We start from the raw sequence: 23,128 nt of genomic DNA on the forward strand, positions 1-23,128 counted from the left end.
CCGGCACCAGGTCTGGGATCCCCACTTAGCTCACAGATTTCCAACAGCTGTTCTGTGTCGGGTCTCCTGGAGGCTTGCCCTGTGCGTGACCTGATGGGCCTTTGGCCCCAGACTCAACTGAGCTCCATGCCGACTTGGGGACCAACTTCTCTGCCTAGCTCCCCTCGCTCTGGTGTCCTGCCTGCAAACTGCAGATTCCTCAGCAATGTTGAGCTCTGGTCTCTGCTGTTTTCCACCCACTAAAACCAGAGCTCTCTGTTTGGGCTCCCCGTGCTGTAATTCAGCAGAAATTTCTCTTTGCTTCTAATGGGACAGGGTAAGTAGTCACTGATAAAAGGAGTCAGATCACCTTGACTACCTTGATGAAACGGGGCTCCCTCGAGGGGCCTGGGGTGGTCCTGCCTCCCTAAGCCCACATGCGCCCCTAACTGCCCAGAACCAGGTTCTGTCAGCCTGGCAGTGCTGCCCTGTGCCCCCCCCCCCAGTTCCCTGTCCCCTGTACGAGTCCCTGGGAAGTTGGCTCTGCTCGGAAGTTTGTCCCTTAGGGTCTGTATCTTTGTTGTCACCTTCTGTACTGGGTGGAATGGTGTCCTTCCCCCTCCCAGAATCGACAGATGGGATCTTATTTGGAGAAAGGGTGTTTACAGAGGTGATTGGGTTAAGATGAGTTATGCTGGAGTAGGGTGGTCCTAACCCAGTGACTGGTCCTTAGAAGACAAGGGAGGCTCAGGAGGAAGGTCACGTGAAACCCAGAAAGGGGGCGGGTGAGACAGGCGGAGGTTGGAGGGGCACCTCTCTAAGCCGAGGATGCCGGCAGCCACTGGAAGGAACGGATTCTCCCCTGGAGCCCTCGGAAGGAGCCGACCCTGCCCACATCTTGATCTCAGACTTTTAGCCTCCAGCACTGTGAGATGACATTTCTGCTCTTCGAAGCCACCCAGCTTGTACCGAACAGATAGTCCAATAAGAGGTCGTTTTCTTAAGCTGGTTCGAGTGGGCTTCTGCCCCTTGAACACGGGAATGGTCTTCGCCATAGCCTACCCGTTTCTCCTTCACACGCGTTTGGAAGTTCCGTCTCCTTCGGGTGTGGGATTCCACACCCTCTCCCTGACCGGTGACCTCCTCTTGTGCTTCCTACGCACCCTAAAGGACATCGGCCCGGTGCCAGCAGCAGCCTCCAGGGAGGAGAGGCTGGAGGGCAGCCTGGTGCCTCCCACCGTGCGTGGTGCCTGATGGATGGTGCCCCTGGGGGCTGCTTCGGGGAAGGAGGATGGAGGAATGACTCCGTCTGTGGGTCTGGACTGAAGCCGGTCAACCAGGTGGAGTCTGGAGAGGCCAAGCGTCCCCGAGCCCCAGTGCCCCTCCCCCACACCCCAGCCTCTGCCTTCGGAGCGGAGTCCCGTCATCTGCCACATGCAAACCCGAAGTGAAGGACCCCCGGGACCCCGGATTACGGACACTTACAACTAATGCCAAATAAACAAGACGAAATTATATGTAATTACTCCTCAAGTCATTTACTTGTACCGGTAATTGACCTGTGTGTCCTTTAATCTTTAATGCTCTTTTAAAATTCAGCCTCAGGGAGCCATCACGGTTACTGACATTCGTCATGGTAAAGGACTCTGGAGGCAGGAGGCTTTGGTTAAGATGTCTTCAAAAGAAACAACCGACTTAAGAAGACGTGACTCTCGCACCTCAGGATGAAAAGATGCAGGGCGCGGGCCGCGGCCGCCTGCGCTCTCCCCGGCCTGGAGGACAGCGGCGGAGGTGGTGAGGACGAAGACGGCCTAGCAGGTACCACAAAGGGTCTCGATAGATTCTCCAGCGAAGCTTTAGGGACGGTGCAATCATTAGCCTCATTTTACCAGAGGGCGGACAGGTCACACCCCTGTCCCATCACGTCACATGTCCCATCAGACACACGGCGCTCGGGGCTGTCCTACGCCAAGCTGGACCTCTCTCCCGTGGGAGCCTCAGACCCTACACTGCTGCCCCCGCAGGGGAGCCGCCCCCCCTCCCCGGCCTCTGCCTCACGAACAGCACTCCCCCCCCGCCCAAGGACACCACCCCTGCAGGCACCCCTGGGCGGGTTCCCTCTCTAACCTTTGGTTTTCTTGTCCACAAAACGGGGCTGAGGGTTCCTACGGCGCTGTCTGTCGTGAGGATGAAATGGGGTCATAGAGATGAGCTGTGGGACAGACGGCGCTCTGCTAGCTTCCTCCCGCCCAAACCGGGGTCCGGGACTGACGCAGAGTGCGTGAGCTCTCCTCCTCATGTCCTGGAGACAAAGATGGGGAGAGACACCTTGCTAGCTTTTATCTTACCCCTTTGAATGTTACCCAAGCCAGTGTTCCGAAGGTGCTAAAAGAAAAAGAAGAAAGAAAGAAAGCCCCCAAAACCACAGGCCCACAAGGGGACAGTTTTGGGGTGGCATTGCAAATCTTAATCCCCTTCAAACAGATCTGAGGTTTGGGCGCTCTCCGATAAATTGCCTTTGGCTTGGCCGCTCAGCTCTCAGCAGCCAGGTGCCATCAGAAGCACCTTTTAAATTAAATTTTATTAGCTGATCTTATTAGGGCAAGAACGTTTAACATGAGATCTGTCCTCTTAACAAATGTTTGAGTGAACAATAGGGTATTGTTATAAGAGACACAACGCTGCACAGCAGATCCGTGGGACTTTTTACCCTGCATGAACTTCTGCTGAACTTCTCCCTGCCCCCAGCCTCCGACATCACCTTCCTCCTCTCTGCTTCTCCCAGGGTGGCTGCTTGAGTTGCCTCGTATGCCCGGAGTCATGCGCTGCTACGCCGTCCATCCCTGGCTTACTTCCCTGAACATCAGGACCTCCAGATTCATGCATTTGGTCAACTAGGCAGGAGTTCCTCTTTATAAGGCTAACTAATACTCCATCGTGGGCACAGGACACATTTTCTTTTAAAGATTTTATGTATTTATTCATGAGAGAAAGAGAGGCAGGCAGAGGCAGAGGGAGAAGCAGGCTCCCCGCCGAGCAGAGAGCCCGATGAGGGACTCGATCCCAGGACCTTGGGATCATGATCTGAGCTGAAGGGCTTAATCGACTGAGCCACCCAAGCACCCGGCACATGACGCATTTCCTTTGTGTGTTCACCTATCCATTCCTCAGAGGAAACACGCAAACAGCCAACAGACGTACGTAGGAAAAGATGCTCCCCATCGCTGGTCATCAGGGAAATGCCAGTCAAAGCCGCAGTGAGACACCACCCACACTCGTTAGGACGGTTAGTCTCAAAAAAACAAAAGCCAGGACACCTGGGGGCTCAGTTGGTTGGATGACTGCCTTCGGCTCGGGTTGCGATCCCGGGGTTCTGGGATTGAGTCCCGGCATCGGGCTCCCAGCTCCACGGGGAGTCGGCTTCTCCCTCTGACCTCCCCCCCTCATGCTCTCTCTCCCTGACCCTCTCTCAAATAAGTAAGTCAAAATCTTTAAAAGACAAAACCAAAACCAAACAAAAAAGATAACAGGTGTTGGCAGCGATGTGGAGAAACCAGAGCCCTCTCGCCAAATGCTGCAGGGGCTGTGGGAGGCCGTGTGGCATTTCCTCGGAAATCAGAAGTACCGTGCGGGGGCCCCAGCGCCGCCCGGCACCACCAGCCGCCCGGTGATCGTCCTCCCTCCGATCGGGGTTCGGGGTGCCGCAGCCAAAGGCAGTCGGAGGCCAAGCAGCGGTTTCTGAACGTTGCTGTGTTCGAGCCTGTGCTGGAGCAGGTCTGCGGTCAGAGCTCGGCTGATGAGGAAAAAGAACGTCCCGGTGTCCGGAATCTGGGCTCCTCCTCCTCCCCCAGGATGTGCATTGAAGGGGTCCAGAGAGTGGAGGTTCCTCCTAAGATTTCGAGGCCTGGGTTGTGTGAATCCTGAGTCTGCAGACCCTCCCTGGGGCCCACACGTGCCCCTCCTGCACCTCCGTGTCCAGCGCAGGCTGCCCACCCTGTCCTCCCTGCAGAGCCCCCAGACCCCTGCCGGGCTCCCGCCGCACCCCTCCCCAGCCAACAGCTTCCTGCCCCCGAACTCTCCCCCTTCGTGGAGAGTGGCCCCAGACGCCATCACCTGCCTTTCCCCTGGGCTGCAGGTCTCACTCAGTGTGAGGCTTTCCTCGGGATTCCTGCTTCCTTCCCCATGGCCCTGAGACCAAAGTGGCACTCTTCTGCCCAGACCCAGCACCAGCTTCCTCCCTGGTCTCTAACCTGCCCTGCGATCAGCAGCCCAGGGGTGCCCCTCACTTGGCCGACCCCCACCCACCATGCCTCTTTCTCCCCATCCCCGTCATCACTGTGCTTCCGGCCAGAGCCGGGCATCACTCACCGGGACCGTGCCACACCCAGCTGGACTCCTGCTCCTTCCCATGGTTTCCTCGTGAACATCGGCTGCCCCGCTCCGGAGCTGGGCCACCGTTTGGCTCTCAGCTCCTTTCCTGCTGCGGGTCCACGGATCTGGCTTCAGGGAACGTGCCCCCTGTCCCCACCGTCCCACAGCCACTGTCCGCGCCCGGTCGTCATCCCAGCATCGGTCCAGAGCTTGGGGTCAGCACCAGGCTGGCCACTGCCTCGTTTTCCCGACCGCTCCCTGGACGGCAGCCTTCCAGAAGGCAGTATCCTCTTCCTGCCTTTATCTTGCGGACTTGCCAGGCAAGTCTGCACACTCATTCCCCACCTGCCTGATAAATTGGCTGAATAAATTAATTTGGGGCTCATTTTCCAGCTTCCTGCCTGAGTGGGGGAGCTGCTTCCCTGACCCGTGGGGTCGCCTGGCCCATTAAGCCTGGCCCCAGATCCCATTAAACTGAGGCGGAGGGAGTGTGCACGGCAGGGACTCGCCCCAGAGACCCCGCGCACCGGATCAGGCTGTTTAAGGAGGTCAGTGCAGCCGGGAAGGCTCTGCGGCTAATCGCTCTCGGCATTAATCTCCGCGCGCTGCCGGGGGCTGGCCTGTTAGATTGTGTTAATTTGGTAATTACTGAGGAGGGGGAGGCTGCTCTGTAACCCTATGTCATTATTCTTTAACTGGAATATGAGATAGAAATGGAAAATGAGAACTTCCAGCAGCTCAAATCGAGCCGGTGGGGACGGGCTGGGTCTGCCTTCGTCTCCCTGCGGCTGCCTTGTTCCCTTGCTTGTGCCCAGCATCCACGTCCCCCGGGGGGAGTGGCCCCGACGCCGGGGGGGCGGTGGCTCTCAGCGTCAAGGCCTGTTTTCTGGAGAGACAGGACTGGAGCCACATTGTATGATGACCTCCACAGCGGCTGAAAGGGTTCAGACGCCCCCCACACCCTCTGCCGAGGCCTGGCCTGCATCTCGGGCGGCTCCCTATTGGGCTGGTGGCCCCCCATTCCCCTGGGGGGTCTTTTTTGCACCTCGTACCCCTAACTACAGCCCTTGATTCTGCCTCTCCTCCCTTGACTGTCCCCCTCCCCACCGTGATGGCTCAGACACCGAGTCCTGCTGGGAGCGAACCAAGACATCTGGATGCTTTGAGGGGCCTGTGCTAGGTCCGGGATGGGGCTGCTTCCAGGCGCAGCACGGCCGCAGGCGAGGCATACACAGCAACCGGGCTGAGGAGCGCTGTCCTCTGCCTTGGGAGTCCAAGCAGGACCTGTCCTTCTGTCCCTCAGGCATCCCTGGAGTCTGGTTTCCTCTTGATTCCCGTGGTGCAGAGTCTGGGCGGGGCCGGACTTTTCACCAGGACCATCTCAGCCGCCTGGTGCGGCGTCTCCCTTCCAGCCTGGCTCTGCTCTCGCCAAGCCTCTCCCTCCGCCGTCCAAGGACACAGATGTGGGGACCAGACAGACTCGGCTTAAAATCTTAGAGGAGAAGCCAGAGGCCTCCTGATGGCCCTCCAGGGTCATCAACGACCAGGCCCCCGTTCTGGCTCCGGGTTCTCCCTCTCTCTGCTCCAGCCGGCTGGCCGTCCGCTCTGCACCGGCCTGGGGGGCTCCAGACTCTGCCGTATGACCAAGTTCCCCAGGTGTGTAACGTGCAGCCGGGCTTGAGAAGCAGGATCTCCAGGGTGACGCTCAAGGTCACTGGGTGCTCGTCTGACCCGGCCCGGGTCTATCTGCCCAGGGTCTGAGCCCTCCTGCCCTGCACTTGAATCACGTCCAACCACAGCTCTGTCAGCACCTCTGTGCCTCGCCCTTGTAATCCCTCTGCAGGAAAGAGCCTCGGTTTCCCTTCTGGGCATTTTCTCCAGCCCTGCAGCCGTCCTGCATCTCCTCGGTGAGACCTCGTCGGTCCCGTGGGGTTCCCTGTCCTACTTGGTCCCGAAGGTCAGCATGGCAGACCCTGGCTGCCTCTCCTCCTGGACCTGCCGCATTTTCATCTTCTGTTTATAGGCTCTGACGATGTAGCAACACAGGGGCTCCGGGCCAGAGAGCCCTGGGTTCAAATCCTCAACGGCCTTGCTTATGTTCCTGGGCCTCAGGGACGTCTCCTAATATCCCCGAGCCTCAGTTTCCCCCTCCATGAGCCACAAATCCTCTCAGCCCATTTTTATGGAGAACCTACTGTGTGCCATGGATTTCGGACCCTCTTCCTGTCTGCTCCCCATCACGACCCTATGAGACACACGGAACGTTACGGACACCAGCGGCCACGGGACCCCACTCCATCCTCACAAGACGGGGGCTGCGACCAAATGACCCAAGCCCCAACCTCCCCACCCCCCGGCCTCAGCTTTGTCCCAGGCTCTGAGGCCACCGTGCCCACCACACGGAGGTTGCAGCCGCCATTAAACAGCCCCTGCCAAGTGCGGAGAACACCGGAAGCCCTCCAGACGTCTCCAGCCTCTAAATGCGCACCTGCCGCGGGAGAGACGGTCTTCGACTCCCAGTCTTGGAGCGTCGCTGAGGAGATCACATGAGACAACGTACGTAAAGCTTGACATAAAATACGTCTCTTGATAAATGCTTGTCCCCTTCCTTCCTCGCCTGCCCCCCACCCCTGGCCGGATTCCGCAGGAGTCACGCTCCTCATGGACAGGGAGCGCGTCTTCCGGATCCAGCGCCCAGCGGAGCCCCCGCGCGCAGGAGGGACTCCATCCACGGCAGGATGGTGCGCTCCCATCTCTGACGTGTGCGGCAGCTTCCCGCCACGTGAGCTCTCCCTCCGCCTCCGTTCACCCGCCTCCCGTCCCTCTACTCGCTCCCCCAGCAGGGTCCACACCCACCGCGTGCTGACACGCTTCTGGGTGAAGGTCCCGGACCTGGGGAGCCGACACCCCACGTCCGGAGAGACAAAAACCTGCTTCTGTCGCATAACCCAGGTGACCGGGAAGGCGGTGAGTAAAAGCAGTGAAGAGGAGGTAAGAGCACGTTTCCCAGACAGTATCCAGAAAACCCCTCCGGGACAAGGTGATGGCGGATCATTTTAAAAGTAGTGTAGATCTTTGTTAGCATTTCAGAGAGAACAGAAGAAGGTCCCTTTGCTCCATAACCATCGCTCAGAAATCGCGCCTCCCCAGCACCTTGGCTTTCATCTTCAGGTTTGAATGGACAGATCTGTCATGTGCTTTTAAAATTTGAGGGGACACTTGTCATTTTACGGCTGTGTTTGTTTTTCCCGTTCCTGTGTGTCAATATAGAATATATTTTTTTAAAAAATTGGTACCACAAATACATATGCGGTGTTTTCACCTTTGCAAAGGAAGCAGATAGGATTGTGCAGATTCCAGGCAATCAAGGTAAGGAAGAAAAGAAAAAGAATTTATAATCTGAAGGTTCAACACGTTGGTCCATAGCCTTCCTATTTTTTCCTTCCTTAAAGTGGGATGTGCCTGGGTTGTTTCGGGTTGTATCTGGTCTCGTCCGGATAGTGTCTGAAACCCAGGAGGAGGCGGTGGGATTCAGGGGACAGGAAGTAGCATGCCGACCCTTGTGCTCTGCTGTTGACTTTGCTGAGTCGTGTAACCTCTGACTCTTACAAAAGGAAGTCCAAAGCCCTTCCTGGATGTTAAGCCTGGAATAAACACCAGAGAGCAGAGGGTGGCCACGAAAGACCCGGGGAGGAAGGATGCCTGCCTGAACAGGTGGACCGTGAAGACCCCTGAACCTGGGGACAGGTTAGCCTGACGGTCCTGCAAGTACGAGTCTGTGGACTTTTCACGTCACCTTTTCTCTGTCCATCCCCTTCACATCCCCCAAAGTTGGCACGGCTCTGCCCAGAGAGGTCAGGAAACCTCGCCGAGTCCCATGGCTCCAGAGCGGTGGGGGGATTCGCACCTGGATCCGCAGCATCCAAGGCCACACCTTAATGGCCGGTGACCAGAGACAAACTCCCCCGACATCTCCAAGGGTGGAGGGGAAGGTGCCCGGGCTGTCCTGGGCAACAGCAGTTCCGTTTTCGGTAAAACTGCTCAAGTTCAATTGTGAGGGTGAATTTGAGCGAACCCCAACGTTGCGCTCTCACGGAGTGGACATCGGCCCCTGGAAACGGGATTCGGTGCCGACGAGACGTCAGCCAGAGTGATGCTCCGGGCTCTGCCCCCCGAACAGGAGGTCCACGAGGTTCTAGCGCGCAGCCTTGGCTGAGAAGTCCTGACCTGGACCGGAGAGGCATCCGTTTCTGACCAGCCTGTGTGTATCTATTTGTTAAAAACTCCTTCAGAAATGCGCACTAACTTTTTTACTGAAGAAGTAACACTTTCAGAATATAAAAATTAAAATAGTGAAAAAAGGGACGCCTGGGTGGCTCAGTTGGTTAAGCGGCTGCCTTCGGCTCGGGTCATGATCCCAGCATCCTGGGATCGAGTCCCACATCGGGCTCCTTGCTCCGCAGGGAGCCTGCTTCTCCCTCTGACTCTTCCTTCCACTCTGTCTGCCTGTGCTCGCTCTCATTCACTCTCTCTCTGACAAATAAATAAATAAAATCTTTAAAAAAAAAAATAGTGAAAAAAGTGTGGGCCTGAGTCCCTGTCCCTCCCACCCCAGGCCCCCAGGCCTCCTCCTCAGATACGGAGAAGGGTGGCCTGCCTTTCCTTCCAAACCTCGTGTGTGCCCGGAATCACCCGTGTCTGTGTATCTCTGGACCGCGCTGCGCCGGCCAAGCCGCGTCCTTCCTTTCCAAATGCTGCATGTCTGCCGCCGTCTCCTAAGCCCGCTCGTTCGGAGCGACCCCAAGCTTCTCACGGCTGCGTAGCGCTCCGGGCCTCGGCTGAGCCCGGCGTGTGAACCGGCCCCGCACCGTCGGTCCGGCTTCTCCAGCATCTTGTTCTTGCTGCCGCCGCCGCGGACAACCGTCCTGTGCCACCGTCTTCACGTGCACGTCCGAAGACGCCCGTCCGGAGAGCAGAGCGGAATTCGTTCCCGCTCGGAAGGTCCCAGCAGATAGAACAGAGAAGAAGAACGGAAATAACAAGGCACACGGATCAGGAAGGACAAGACAGATCGGTCCTAATCTGTCGTCGGTAGAATCCTCTCCCTACACAACCCAGAGGAATCAGCCGACATGACGAGAACCAGCGGACGATTCGGCAGCGCGACCAGGCGGATTCCCAGCATAAAAAAGCAGTTGTCTTCGCAGGCCCAGCAGCAGCCAATTAAAAAATGTCATACTAAAAAAAAAAAAAAAGAAAAAGAAAAAGAAAAGAGTGGAACGTGGGGGCCAGAGCACCCTCTAGACCAACGCCTGTCCCACTGCGGGTTCCGCCAGCATCACCGGGGGCCCGAACCACAGGCTGTGGGCCCCGCTCCCAGCTTCCCAGCAGCAGACCTGGGAACCTGCATTTTGATGAGCTCTGGGGCTGCTGCTGCTGCTGCTGCCAGCCTTTGAACCCCACTCGGAGTCACGAGGATCTGAAAGCTTCGTCCCCACCCCCACAGCACCAACTAGGGCTGACGACAAGCCTCACTCCCCACATTTTTGCCGAGGCTGGGTGTTAAGAAAGCGTCAGCTGCTCTGCTGTTTGGATGGGTGGAAAGCCTTATTTTACAGTTTCGTTGTGTATTTTTTAATTATAAATGAACCGGTGCTTCCTCCCACACGTCAGGCCTTGATTCTCATGCCACCAGGTGCTAAGGGGACACGCACAGGGCGATGGGCGTGGTCTCATCACCGGAGAGCCGCGTCATTCCCCCTTGAGTCCCCCGCCTCCGGTTCTGCCTTCCCCTCGTGGGTGAGAAGGGACCCAGGCGACCCCACGGACCGTCCCCGGCCACCAGCCTGCAGCACCAGTCAGCTAGGACCCACAGCCCCCACAAGAGCACCTTCCAAGCCTGAGCTGTCTTTTGGGGGCAAAAAGCAAAGATTTCCAATCAGGAGAACCTACCATCTCTGACCACAGCATCTTCGCTAGAAATGCGAAGCGATGCCAAATGGGGCCAAGAGGTGGATTTGCAGGCGTCCTCACGTGTGAGCCAGGGGCTTCGGTGCACGCACAAAGCAACGCTTGGACACTCAGGAGGTCGTAAAATGGACCGGGGGAAGCCAGGAGCCACCTTGTGCGACGGGGGGCTGTTTCGTGCCATTTCAACTGTGCGGGTCCAACAAAGCGTCCTGGCATGTTTGTTAATAAAGACACAGAGTGGCAGCAACACACGGGGATTCTGTTTCAGCCCGTTGTCAACCCCAGAGAAATGTGACTGGAGTCATACTGCATTTTCGGGTCCGACGAAGCTGCGGTAATAAAATACCGATGCGTTATACGCCCACCTCAAAAGACCACCAGAGACGTGAGTCAAAGCCAAGCGGCAAGGGTCGTTTATTAGGAGTTCAAACCCAGACCTCCGCTCACTCGTTCCCGGTGACGCAAAGAGGTCCTGAGCAGAGTCAGGGCAGGGTTTTTATAAGCAGGTACAAACAAGTTTTGGGGTGGGGTACAAACAAGTTATGCTGATTGGTTAATATTTTAAAAATCATACCTGGTGTTGGTTGATTGGTGTTGGGAGCCCGCGCGTGCATTAAGCAAGCATTGGAACAGAAGCGGAAGTAGCTAGTTAGCCCGCGCGTTGAGCAAGCACTTTTACAGAAGCAGAAGTAGCTGGTTGATAGCACTTTCGGGCGTAAACAAGTTTCAGGTGGGGTGAGGTTTGTCCAGGCCTTTCAGTAACATAAGCATTTTATGCAAATGTGTGGTGGTGGGAAGAGTAGCGTGCCACGTACCAGACATCTTAAGGAAACCAGAGCTCTGGTTACTCCTCGGTTTTAACACCTCACGAGAGGAGCCAATTATTTTGGACCAACAAGCTGCCTTTTGTGGAGTTTTGTCTCTGCTTGAAGTCAGAGCCCGTCTGCCAGCACAGATTCGTGGGGTGCGGGGAGAGGTGAGCCCAGGTGACCAGGTGAGACCAGGTGAGCATGGCGGGGAAGGAGATGAAGGCTCACCCTCTCGCCATGCATGCCTGTGTCCAGCCGTCCTCCTGGACCTGGGAGTCAAGGTCATGTCACGAAAACAACGGCGGGCTCTGGACTAAGGCTCTGGGGCTGCAGCAACTGAGACGGAGTCTTTGCTCTGCCGAGCACTAGCCGGATGGCCTCGGGCAGGTGTCCTGACCTCTCTCAGCTGCGTTTCCATCATCAGCGAAATAGAGATGACCGTGGGTTGGAGGGGATTGAGCAGGACACTGCGCGCAAAATGCTCAGCCCCGTGGCATGCACAGAGCGCACATGGTCAGTAAATTGACCATTACAGCATCAGTCCGTTTGTAACAAAGCTGTTAGAGGCCGCGCCCTCAGGGAGCTCAGGTGGGAGAACCAGCTGAATGTGTGTGTGTGTGTGTGTGTGCGCGCGCACGCACGCCCTCGTGTGCATTTGTGTTGGGGGTCTGGGAGAGGCTCTGCTGGCCGTAGGGCTGTGTCTGTCACTGTTGGCACGTCTGGGCGTCTCTCTGTACATCGTCTACAAAGAGCCTCCCAAGAACTTCCCCCAGAACGGCCCCTCCCCCACACCCTCCTTTCCTCGGAGATCTATGGGTCTTTTCTGGAGCTGAAGGACAACAACCCACAGCCCGTCTCCCATCAGCCCTGCACATGCCTGCGATGGCCCCTCGGCTCTCCGGTCTCCACTCCCCGTGGTCCCGGGACCCAGAGGGCTGGCCTCCTGGCACCTGGCAGCCCACCTGGAGGCATTTCTTGATCACTGTTAGGGGCACAGGGGATGGCACCGGCGAGACCAGCCCCTTCCAAAATGGGAGAGGTGCCCAGGCGACCACGGCCTCTCAGGGCCGTGCAGCATGAGGGGGGCGTTCCCCGCGGGGCAACTGGGAAGGCGTCCTGGACAGAACGTGTGGCCCTCTCCCATCCCCGGGAGCCTGTCCCAGCCCGACTTCACTCCGGGTCCTCCTCACGCCCCCACAACCCGATCCAAGCACCGTTCAGTGCATCATAGGCCAGAAGGAAACTAGCTCACCCAAATTACCCTTTTACGGCACCCCCTCTGCTGTCCCGGCCTTTGGGACGTAGAAGGAAGACGTGGGGAAGGGGACAAGGGTAGGAAGGAGACTGCAAGGGCGAAGGGTCAACTGAAAACGTGGTTGCTCACGCTTCTTCCGCTGTGACTGAGAGCAAGAAGCAGATGTTGCAAAGCCATCCAGGTCCATGAAAATGTCTGTGGGCCCGAAAGGGTCGTTTCATGCAGCCTGACCCTTCCGTGTGGGAGATACAGGTTTTCTATTCCTGTTTGAGAGCTCTGCCTGCAGGGCCACTCGGGGGCTGCCCCCGTCCAGCCGTGGTTCTGGGGGGAACCTGGGAAGCAGTCACGGGGACCGAACCCAGGCGGGGCAGAGCTGGTCATTGGGGGAGCGGCCACCTGACAGGAGGCTTCTCGAACTCCTGCAGGGCCAGCCCAGCAGAGCCGGGGGCGGGGGGTGTCTGTCCCCGTGGTCAGTGAGTCAGCCCCGCCTGCGGGTTCCTGCCCCTGCTCTCAGTTTCAAGGCAGGAGGGGGATCCTCTACCCACAGCCCCCAAATCTGGTGGCTCAGACGCCCTGCGGTGGGTGAGACGTCTCCTCCCTGGTCCCTCACGGACCTCTGACAATCTGGACTCACTCCTTTCAACTAAAATGTAACTGGGGCTCAGGTGGCTAAACATCTGCCCATGGCTCGGGTCGGTGTCTTATCCTGGCGCGGAGCCCCGCATCGGGCTCCCCGCTCAGCGGGAAGCCTGCTTCTCCCTCTCCCAGTCCCTCTGCTTGTGTCGCTCTCTCGCTGTGTCTCTCTCGATCAAAAATATAGATAAAATCTTAAAAAAGAAAGAAAGAAAGAATCGTGTAATATTTGTCTTTTCGCAGCTGGCTTCTCTCACGGAGCATCAGGTCCTCGGGGTCCATCCGCATCGTAGCAGGGGTCAGTGTTTGGCTGAGGGACATTCCATGGCATGGACGCACCACACCCGGCCCCTCCCGTCACCCTCGCCCCCTTCCTACCCTCCCGCCGCTGTGAGTAGCGGTCATCGGTTTGGAAATGGGACAGACTGTTTTCTTGTCTGATGTCTCTGCTGGACGGGCAGCTTCTCAAGGGCAGCCAAGGGTTCGGTGTTAGGGCTGTTGCCTCCCTCCAGCTCACAGGTTGTACGGGAGAGCGCATGTGAGCAGGGGGGAGGGGGAAGGACGGGGGATGGTGGAGGGGGGAGGGGAGGGGTTCCCAGCTGCCTGCAGAGGCCATGCAGCCCTGCCCGCACCCACCCTGCTGGTGGGCTCCTCCTGCCTCCCGCGGCTCCTGCCTCCCGAGGCTCCCAGCCCAGGACAGAGCGGTCCTCCCGCCTTCCCTCTGCTCCCTCCCGGGGCCCCCGGCGCCCTGCAAACGGAGACAGGAAAGGGCAGCTGCCCGCCCGCTTGCCCTCGTCACCCGCCATTCCACCCACACAGAAATCACTGCGCTGGACTTGGAGGACAGTGGCCACGTGCAGGGGCAGAGAGCGGCTCCCCGAAACTGCGTGAAATGGACACAAACGCACCTGGAGTTCTCAGGAGGGAGGGTCGTCGCTGTGGTCCTCGGGGTTTGCCGTCTGGACAGGTGTGAGTCCAGAATGACTGTGGCTCAGACCCTGCCTGGCCCATGGGAGGAAGCCAGAGGGCTTTTCTTGAAAAGTCTTGCTGATGTGTTGTTTTTTTTTTAAAGATTTGTGTGTTTATTTTAGAGAGAGAGAACGGGGTGGGGGAGGGGCAGGGGGAGAGGGAGAGAGCGGATCTCCAGCAGACTCCCCGCTGAGCTGGATCAGGACCCCGAGATCAGGATGTGAGCCAAAAGCGACCGTGCCATCCAGGCGCCCGCTGATGTGGTATTTTAAAGAACCAGGGCCCCACTGCTGTGGGTGAACAGATCTATTCTGAGAGAAGTGTGGGGGGTTATACATGCCCGTCTGTGGGCACCACTGGCGGGTCAGGCACTGGGGGTGCTGTCCATGCAGTAGGGACACTGTGAGGCGTCGTGGGTATACCTTGAGCCGGGAACCAAGAGAGACACCCCCCCCCGCCAGGGCCCTCCTGGGCCAGCGCCTCCCTGCCCACAGACAAGGAAACGGGCAGGGGGTGCAGGTCCAAGCCCTCACAGCTCCCTTGGGGCAGAGCAGCCTCGAAACACCGCAGACGCGAGCGGCTGTATTTACCACCTGTGCTTTGCTTCCAGGACCCAAGACGGCTGCACCTGTCACCTGAGCTCCTTCAGCCACAGCCCGGGGCTGGCGGGGTGGAAGGGGGCGTCTGACGGCCAGGAAGACCCCAAGGCACGGGACAGTCTCACGCCTGCTCCCGCTGTGTCGGGGCACCAGGATGGAAAGCCTGACGTGACTGCCGCCCCCTCCCCAGGCGGGGGCCCCTTCCTTTGCACTAACATGCAGGGCAACATGCCGGCCGCCTCCTGGTTGCCGGACCGTGTGAAAATCACCCCAGTGGCGCGATGAGCTGTTTGCCCGGGGTTAATCGTCAGTGTTAAACCTTGCTCGGCGCAGGTTTAAAGCTGAATTTTCAATTTCCATGTCTAAGAAATCCATTCTCCCACCCGCCGCGGGAGAGAACGGAGTTCACGGGTTTAGCCCATTTCCGGGCCTCTTGACTCAGGGCACTACTAGGCGTGGGCCAAGTGGAGGGGGTCTGCAGCTGCTTCTCTGCTCGCTGCTGTACCCCCCCCCCCACTGTACACGAATCTCAGAAGCAGGACCAAGTGCTGGAACCCGTGGCTGCTGTGGGGGAGTTTCCCTGAAAACAGGGCAAAGCGTCTCTCGTCGCAGCGCTCGGAGGCGGCACAGAAGTCATCCTCAAATGTGGGAGAGCAGGAGGGGCGGCGGGCACGAGGAAGCTCCCGAGCCCAGGACTGAAGGGCAGCCGTGGGAGGGACGGGGTGGGCGAGGGGCTTCCCCTCGCTGCGAGGGAGGCAGAGACCCCAAGAGTGCACTGGTTCACGCGGCCTTCCTGGGACCCACAGCAGCTTTCTAGGGGTGAGGAGGGGGCGGCTGGCCTCTGACCCCTTTTGCTCTTCTTTCTTCCTGTTCCTGAATTCGCAGCCTGAGCAGGCAGAAGACGCCCCAGAGGGACACAGGAACGTGCAGATGAGTCAGGCACAGAAGAAAAGAATTCAGACAGGGAGGGGCCACCAAAGCCCCCGAATGCTCCCTTCATTGTCTTGGAGGAAACAGAGACCCAGAGGGCCATGGCCTGTCCAGGGGACACAGCTGGGCGGCTCAGGGCTGAATCCCTGCGTCTGGGCTCCTGCTCTGTGTTTGCCACTCACTGCACCAGCAGCCGTCACACGTACGTGTCACTGATGCTGCGTGTTTCATATGCGCACCTGCACCTCGGTGGAGGCCTCTTGCTTGTCCCCCACCACGTCCACCAGGTGTGCAGCGTGGGCTGGGGAAAGCAGACGCGTGGCTGGGGCGGGTGGAGGTCTCCGTCTCAGGGAAGAAGGCGCTTGACCAGGGTGACAACAGAGATCGTGCGAGAAGCCTGTGCCGGCTGGGCGGGTGACCCAGCAGTTGCGTGTGGGGCCTGGTGGGCGGCCGTGCACGGCCATGGTGAGGCTGAGGGATGAATCAATGGTGCCTTTCTGGTTTGAGTCGGGGGTACCAGTGGCTGCCAGGGAGCCAGGGGTGGGGGTCGTTGGTTTGCTGGGGAGGGCAAGGTGAAGTCTGCTGGGCTGCAGGCGAAGGCCGTGTACAGACATCTCTGCCGGGCTCCTAGGTTCTTGAAACGCAGGAGCCCCACAGCCCATTTCCAGCTAGGTGTCCTAGCCCCTGTCACAGCAGCCAGCATGGGTCCGGCCCTTGGCGGGTGTTGGTTGAACGATCCAGGTGGGAGGGTCCAGCGGGAGCTGAGAAAGGGGACTGGGGCTGCAGGGGGCCGACCGTGTGCGTGGGTCGTTCTGGAACCGCCCGGTCCACCATGAGAACCGTGGGAGTGGGCTCAGTGCTGCGAGGCAAGGTGGCCGGGAAGCAGGAGAGGGGCCCTCGGAGGGAAGTCAGAGTGGAGGAGAGGGAAGGCCAGCAATGCCCCAGGGATGGAGGTCAGGGAAGCCCCTGGATTTGGGGTGCGGAGTGCTGTGGGTGCACTGGGACCTACGTGCATTTAGGGTGAGCAAGGCCGGAAGCGGACTTGCTTAGGACAAGAGATGGCGGGGTGGCGGGGTGGGGGGGGGGACCCGAGTGCACAGCTCTCTGCGGAAGACGGGGAGCAAGAGGGACAAGGCCCAGGATACGGGTTTGGGAAAGAGACTTGGGAAGACGTGGAGGGCGCAGGAAGGAAAGGGGGTGCAGGGGCTCCGCGGGCGGGCGGGAGCCAGGACACCTGCTGTGAATGAAGGGCTGGAGGGACAATGAGCTGGAGGAAGCCTCCCCACTGATTTCGCCTGGGGTGGGGGGAGCAGAAAGATGGAGCTGCCCCCTTCCTGAGCGACAGCACTGCCCGTTTGCTGGCCTCCCTCTGCAGACACAGGACCCCCTTCCTGGGCGACAGCGCTGCCCGTTTGCTGGCCTCCCTCTGCAGACACGGGAGATGGTGGGGAGCGAGGGGAGACCTTGAAACGCTGAGGGAGGCCAGAGGAGGAAGGGCCTAGAAACAACAGCGGCAACGCGGGAACCTGGAGCCACGGGCCTGGGCGGTGGGCGGATGCTGGTGCCAGTCCCCGGCCGCCCCCCGCAAGGAGACCCCACAGCCTCCCCTCCCTCCCTGGCTCCCACCCACTCATGAGGCCACGCTGCCCCAGTGGCTCCCAGATGTCTGGGCACGGAGCAGGCGGGGGCACCCCAGCCCGCCCTCCTAAGACCAGTCCCTGCTCTGGGCCCCCCGCGGCCAGCCAGGCCCCTCTAGCTGCACGGTAATCGGGGGCTCTCTCCCCGCAGCCCGCCTTCCTTCTGCCTCCCCCTTCCCGGGGTCTCCTCCTGGCCCTTCTGTTTCCCCTCGGCAGGCAGTTCTCCCAGCCCGACTGGGGCCCATCAAGTTCCATCCTGGCATCCGCCTCCCAGGGGATTTAAAGTGACGCGGTCCCCGGGGGCTCAAAGCGACAGCTCTACCCCACCTCTACCGCTCGTCCATCCCCCCACACTCTCCCTTCCACCCCTCAGTAAAATGCTTGTCCTTACCGGGCCCTCAGCCTCCCTGGCCACTCTCCTGTGACGGGGAGAGGGGTCTGAAGTTCTTGGCAAGCTTCCGTCCTGTCTCTGCCCGGGAATCTGGGGGCGGGGGCGGCGGAGGCCCCCCATTCCTGGACCTGAGCTGTTCATGCCCAAAGTCCCAGCACTCACACCCGGGTCGGTGCCCCTCCTGGCCTTGTCTGCAGAAGGGTCCCTTCCCTGAAGGGAAGGAAAGAGGTTAAGTTAGTGTCCTGGGGCCACCAAAGCAGAGTGCCACCAATGGGACGTGTGAAACAACATAAATGTGTTCTTTTGGGAGGGCAGAAGATGGGGCGTTCCCTCTGGAGGCCCTGAGGGTCATTGTCCCCCGCAGTCCCCGGTGCTCTGTGGCTAGAGGCACCATCCTCTGGCCTCTGCCCCCACCTTCTGTCTTCTATAAGGCATTCTCACGGGATTTAGGACCTCTTCACCTTCATCCCACCTGCAAAGACCCTTCTACAGAAGGTCACACTCCTCGGGTTCGGGGTGGACGTGAATTTTGGGGGGACACTATCCAACCCACCACCGCAGGAGAGGGGGATGAAAACTGTCCCCAAGGGTAATGGGGGCACGGAGTGTGTCCTGAGCAAGCATGGGCCCAGCTGGGCCCAGGGGTGGAGGGGAGAAGACCCCCCCACCCTCCCAGCCCCCACACTCCCCTCGGGCTTCCCTTCTGGAGCTTTCCACCATCCCCATCTGCCCTCTCGGCTCTGCTTCGGGTGGGGGTGGGGGGAGGCTGTGAAGACACCTTCTGCTTTAATCAGGTTACGAAGAAGAAATGAAAGAAGAAATGATTCAGGAGCAGAGACGGGCTCTCCGGGAAGGGGATGGGGACCAGCAGGCAGCGGAGAACAAAGGAGGAGGTGCCGCCACCCACCGCGGACCCTCCAGGGTTGGCTGAGCAGGGGTGGGGAGGGGCGAGGGAGGGGAGGGCTGGGGCGGGCCGAGGCCCAGCCCTCCCTCCCCTGCCCTTCCCTTCCCGGGAGCGCCGGGATTTCATATGCAAAGGTGGAGAGGCGGGCACGAGGCGCCGCGCGCGGCTCGCGTGTTTCAAACAAAGAATTTACAACAAAGGGCCAGCGGCCGCGGGGTTTGTCAGAATGCAGCGATGGGGAAGATTTATCTAAGCCGAGCGGAGGGGCCTGTGACCTTGAACAGGCGGTGGTTGAAGACGGAACAAAGAGCGGCTTGTGATTATCGTTATTTAATATCATGGCCTGAAACTGTCGGGAGGGGGAATTAGGTGGCACAAGAGAATTGTTTTATTCCAGGAGATGTAAGGCAGATGTAGTGCAGGGGGAAACGCTGGGGCGGGAGGGAGAGGCGGGAGATCTGGGGGGGCGGGGGGAGGGAGAGCGCACCCGGGAGGGGCGCGGATTGCCCGGAGCCGCCCCCTCCCTCGGAGGCAGGTCGGGCCTCAGCCCCAGCAGGTGTATCAGGGAAGGCGGGGCCCTCCGGGCAAGGGGCTGGCAGAAGGTGGCCTGTCCTGGATGCAGTGGGAATCCCGGGGTGGGGGGCGCTGCCAGCAAACCCCAGACCGGGTGTCCAGGGCTGCCAGGAAACCTGGACACACGCCCTCAAGGAAGCATGGCCCGCAGGAGGGGTGCGTCAGTGGCCTGGGGGGCTCCGAGGACCAGGGTGTGGAAGGGAGCAGAGAGCTGCGGGGTCCTCTCATCAGGCCCCCCAAGAAGAGGGCGGTGCCCCTCACACAGGCGTCGGATCCCGGGAAGTGTGCTCTTCTGGGCGGTGGCACACGGGGGTGACTGCGGGCGCAGGAGGAGGTGGCTGGCTGGGCTGCCTGGCTGCCAAGACCGGAGCCGAGAGCCATGTGAGCCCGCGATGGGCACCAGGTTGGGCCAGACCCGTGCCAGCTGTCTGGCTTCCCAGGGTCCAAGCAGGACACCTGCCTTCTCTCTGGGCACATCGGCTTCTGGTCCTTCGGGCTGCCTCTTCGAACAATGCCCTCTCTCCTGGGTTGCGTAAGTTCCAACTAATGCGAGGGATGGGCTCAACCAGGTGTCCTCACAACACACCCAAGGCAGAAGGACTGCGCTTCCCCCCGAATGTGCCAGAAGCCTGTGCCAGCTGTCTGGGGACTCTGTAAAGCTTTAGAGCCAGGGTTGGGGGAGCAGAGCAGGAGCAGCTCCGTCCTGGAGCCACAAGGGACCCCCGTCGCCTGCCCCGGGCCGGCCGGCCACAGCACGTTTCCACTGGAAAGATTTTCCTCATTTCACACTAGCTGCTCGGGCCACAGGCCAACTCAGACCCCCGAGACCAGGGAAGCAGAGAGAAGACAAGTTTCTGAGTCAGGCTGGAGGGGAACGAGGCAGGAAAGAGGCTTCCGGTGTGTCGAGGGCACATCCCAGTGGTGGGGGCCAGGGGGCCTTCTGGGGAGGCACCGCACAGAAGAGGGACCGTCCTTGTCCAGGAACTCGGAGGCAGGGATTCCCAAGCCTGGCTGCACACCCGGGCGGCTCAGGGCCCCACCCCGAACCTACCGAAAACCCTGGAATGGGGGCCGTGCGTCCGTGTCTTAGCAGCTGCTCAGGAAACTCATGCTCCCCGCACAGGGCTGGGCTAAGGGTCGATCCTGGAGGAGGCAGGGTACTCGGCTCCACCAGACGGTGTCCGGACCCGGGACAACCCCGCGGGCCGCTGCCCTTGCCGTCTGGCTCATCTCTGGGCGGCAGGAGAGGCTGGGAAGCCTTGGATGGGAAGGGACAACAGTTTCCACTTGACCTCCCTCAACTGTAGACGTGCCCCGCCCAGGAAGTCGGTCCGTAAGTGGGCTAAGACTGCAGCTGGAGTGGGGGGCATTGGAGGCAAGTGTCCACGTGGGGGCGCAGCTCCAGACACCAGGACACAGCAACCCTCCCCTCCCCTTCTCTCTCCACACCCCCCCACCATGAGCACTAGGGACGCCCAGTGCTTTCTGGTGGGTGGCCGCGTGGCCTTGTGGGCCAGCCCAGGCTGCAGTCAGGGCACCTGGGCCAGCTTGGCCACCTACTCAAGGTGTGGCCCTGGGCCTCAGCCTTCTCTTCTGTAAAATGGGGCTTGAGGATAAGCCATGTCCACAGGGTAACTGTCAGGAGTAGGATGATGTGGGGGAGCTCTGGAAGCTACAGGGACTTGGCACCCACTACCGTCACTGCCTCATCACCCTCCTCCTTGGCTCCCTCTGTCTGCCCAGAAGGAAAACCCCTGCCTGCGGTTGGGGCAGGGGCCCTCACCAGAGGAAAGACGCACCGGTGCTTTTTCCTGCAGGTGGGAAGCCCTCGGTAGTCCGGGAGGCTGCCAGGGAATATGGCTGGGCCCCTGGGGACCTGGTCAAAGGCTAAGATGTTTCTAGTTGACAAAACGGAAGGTGTGACCTCAGATAGACCCCTGCGTCTCCCTCTCTCTGTCCCGTTCTCTGTCTCTCTGTCTCTGTCTCTCCGACTTCCTCGGTCTTTCCCCTCCTCTCCTCCCCCACCCCTAGTGCCCCCAGAACATGCGCCAAAAGCTAGGGCTGAGGCCGTGACCTCGTATTATCGGGTCCTCTCGCTGCATGGCTGTGACTCCCAACAGGGAACCTCTCCGCAGTCCGGTCACAAAACACCCACCGGGCAGAGTACGCGCGTCCGAATTCTCCCTCCCGTTGGGAAATCCTTCTTCTTACCCAACCTACATGCCTTGTCCTGTAGCTTCAACGTATTCCATGGTCTGCTTTCCATTTTCAGTCACTTCTCTACTTAAGACTCTGATCGATGGAAAGTGGTCCCTTAGCGAACACTCAGTTCTGCGTCTGGACCCCTCGGTCCTTCTCTGCCGCGGAGGAGCCACGGGGTCTGGTGCTTGGGGATCCTGGGTGAAGCCCTCGCTCGGCCGCCACGCAGCTGCTGCCGGCCGGACCCGGGCGCGGCGTCCTCTTCCCCCTCACTTCACGTCATTACCAAGAGATGATGCAGATCTGGAAGCAGGAGCCCTTTGGCTCTGGAAAAATTATGTGTGACACTTTACATGTGGATCAGGTAATTAACGGATGCCCCGATTTCCTCCACCAGAACATAAAGCGGGCGAGGATGGCCCTCTAATTCCAGATAATTAAAGAGCGATCGAGTCGGCTGGTGCTGCTCGGGGAGTGTGGGCTGCTGTCATGAACACAGCCTCCTCCTCTCCATTCTCCACAGCTCGCTGCAGACCATGGGGCCCCGGCTCCCCCGGGACTGACCAGCTAGAGCACCCAGGCAGCCCGCCCACCAGGTAATTGGACTGGCCATATCTGCTGCAAATGGAGTGCGGCATGCTGTCACCAAGGGGAGGTGTTGGCTGCCACAGTCCCCCCTGGTCTGCACCCTCCCCGGTGTGCGTGTGCATGTGTGTGCGTGTGTGTCCATGTCTGTGTTTGGGAAGGAACCCCAGAATGGCCTCTCCAGGGTAGCCATGCCCAACCTTACAGATTTGGTTCCCCAGGGAAACTTGCAGAGCTCAGAGGCTGCTCCCGCCACCTGGTGAAAAGCAAGTCACACTGGCACAGCATGACGGTGTAGCATCCCCACTCCCGCCCCACGAAACTGCCCCTCTCGCCCTTCCTGCCCCCTGGCTCAGGAGCCTTCCGGATACCTGGGAGGCCTTCTCCCCTGCAGTGGGGAAGTGGCAACAATCAGTGGTCCATGACATAAACTAACAACCCTGTTCCAAGGGTTATCATTCCTTCTGCAGTCCCGGGGCCCCAGGCTGCTGGTAAAGGTGAGGGCGGTGGACGGGCACCCCTAGAAGGCGAGAAGATGGGAAGGTGCTTAGCGGCCCCTCTGCGGGAGTGGAGCTGCCCCTGACCATGGCCAAGAGGACCGACAGCTCCCGGTTCAGCCCACGCAGCTGTCACATTCCTGGTGACTGTCAGCCCTTCCACTGTCAGCCGGGGCCCTTGGGGTCCCTGAGAATGTCCCTGTCTCTGCTCACTTCTGGTAAGTGGTCTCCAGAAACGTGTGCATGCGTGCTTGTGTCCACACGGACTGCATGTGTGCAGGCACTGGGATAGTCTCAGGCCGGAGGTGGGACAGAAGGGTCTGCTGCATGGGACAAGCTGGGAGCAGCCCTGGAAACAAGCCTGGGAGCAAAGAAGCAGGAGGACAGGCAGGGTGAGCGGGAGACGTTGGGAGAAGTACCGGGAAGGTCAGGGGAAGGGACGGAGCTCCAGGAGGGTGTGCACAGCGGGCCAACTGGCGGGTGTGCCATGGGAGATCTGCAGGTCACCCCACGTGTCCCCTGCCTCAGGTGGCCACGTCCTTCTCTGAGGGGGGCCCTTGGCCACAGGCCTTTGGGATTGGCCTTTAGAAGGTTCGGGGCACGGCTGTCTGGCTAACTGGCAGTCTGCCTGTTTTTCCCTGCAGGTCTGGGACAGGGTCACGTTTTCACCCAAACCGTTTTCTCCAAGGTTACATACGAGATGCTTCTTCTTAGTGAGATTTTTATTTCTCCCCCAAATTCTAGACTCATATCCACGTGCGCATTCAACGTGTCCACACGGATGGGGCCTCAAAGTCAAGGCAAACTTAGCCTCTTCCTATTTTAAC

The 23,128-nt window shown here is 59.6% G+C and overlaps 4 long non-coding RNA genes across 11 annotated transcripts; 2 read left to right on the top strand and 2 right to left on the bottom strand.

Moving 5' to 3' along the window:
* Positions 1-1,494: 1,494 nt before the first annotated feature.
* LOC309851853 lies at positions 1,495-8,890 on the bottom strand. 5 transcript variants are annotated; one of them, XR_014304957.1, is made up of 4 exons: positions 4,348-8,890; positions 3,605-3,717; positions 2,107-2,281; positions 1,495-1,833 (listed from the first exon to the last, which is right to left on the bottom strand). It is a non-coding gene; the product is annotated as an uncharacterized lncRNA (long non-coding RNA). The 5 variants fall into 5 exon arrangements; XR_014304958.1 differs by having other exon boundaries at positions 3,605-3,744; XR_014304959.1 differs by having other exon boundaries at positions 3,605-3,772.
* Positions 8,891-8,951: 61 nt separating this feature from the next.
* Positions 8,952-20,160, bottom strand: LOC309851856. Its single transcript, XR_014304967.1, has 4 exons — positions 20,072-20,160; positions 15,755-17,753; positions 10,303-13,211; positions 8,952-9,588 (listed from the first exon to the last, which is right to left on the bottom strand). It is a non-coding gene; the product is annotated as an uncharacterized lncRNA (long non-coding RNA).
* LOC309851855 lies at positions 11,580-18,355 on the top strand. Its single transcript, XR_014304966.1, has 4 exons — positions 11,580-11,717; positions 13,261-13,984; positions 14,597-15,717; positions 18,338-18,355. It is a non-coding gene; the product is annotated as an uncharacterized lncRNA (long non-coding RNA).
* Positions 18,362-22,508, top strand: LOC309851854. Of its 4 annotated transcripts, XR_014304965.1 has the most exons (6): positions 18,362-19,552; positions 20,144-20,353; positions 20,838-20,937; positions 21,293-21,583; positions 21,743-21,815; positions 22,275-22,508. It is a non-coding gene; the product is annotated as an uncharacterized lncRNA (long non-coding RNA). The 4 variants fall into 4 exon arrangements; XR_014304962.1 differs by having other exon boundaries at positions 18,362-20,353; positions 22,255-22,508; XR_014304963.1 differs by having other exon boundaries at positions 18,362-20,353.
* The last annotated feature ends 620 nt before the right edge of the window (positions 22,509-23,128 follow it).

This window comes from Mustela nivalis, assembly GCF_964662115.1.
Source record: "Mustela nivalis genome assembly, chromosome: 17".
Classification (NCBI taxonomy): Eukaryota; Metazoa; Chordata; class Mammalia; order Carnivora; family Mustelidae; genus Mustela; species Mustela nivalis.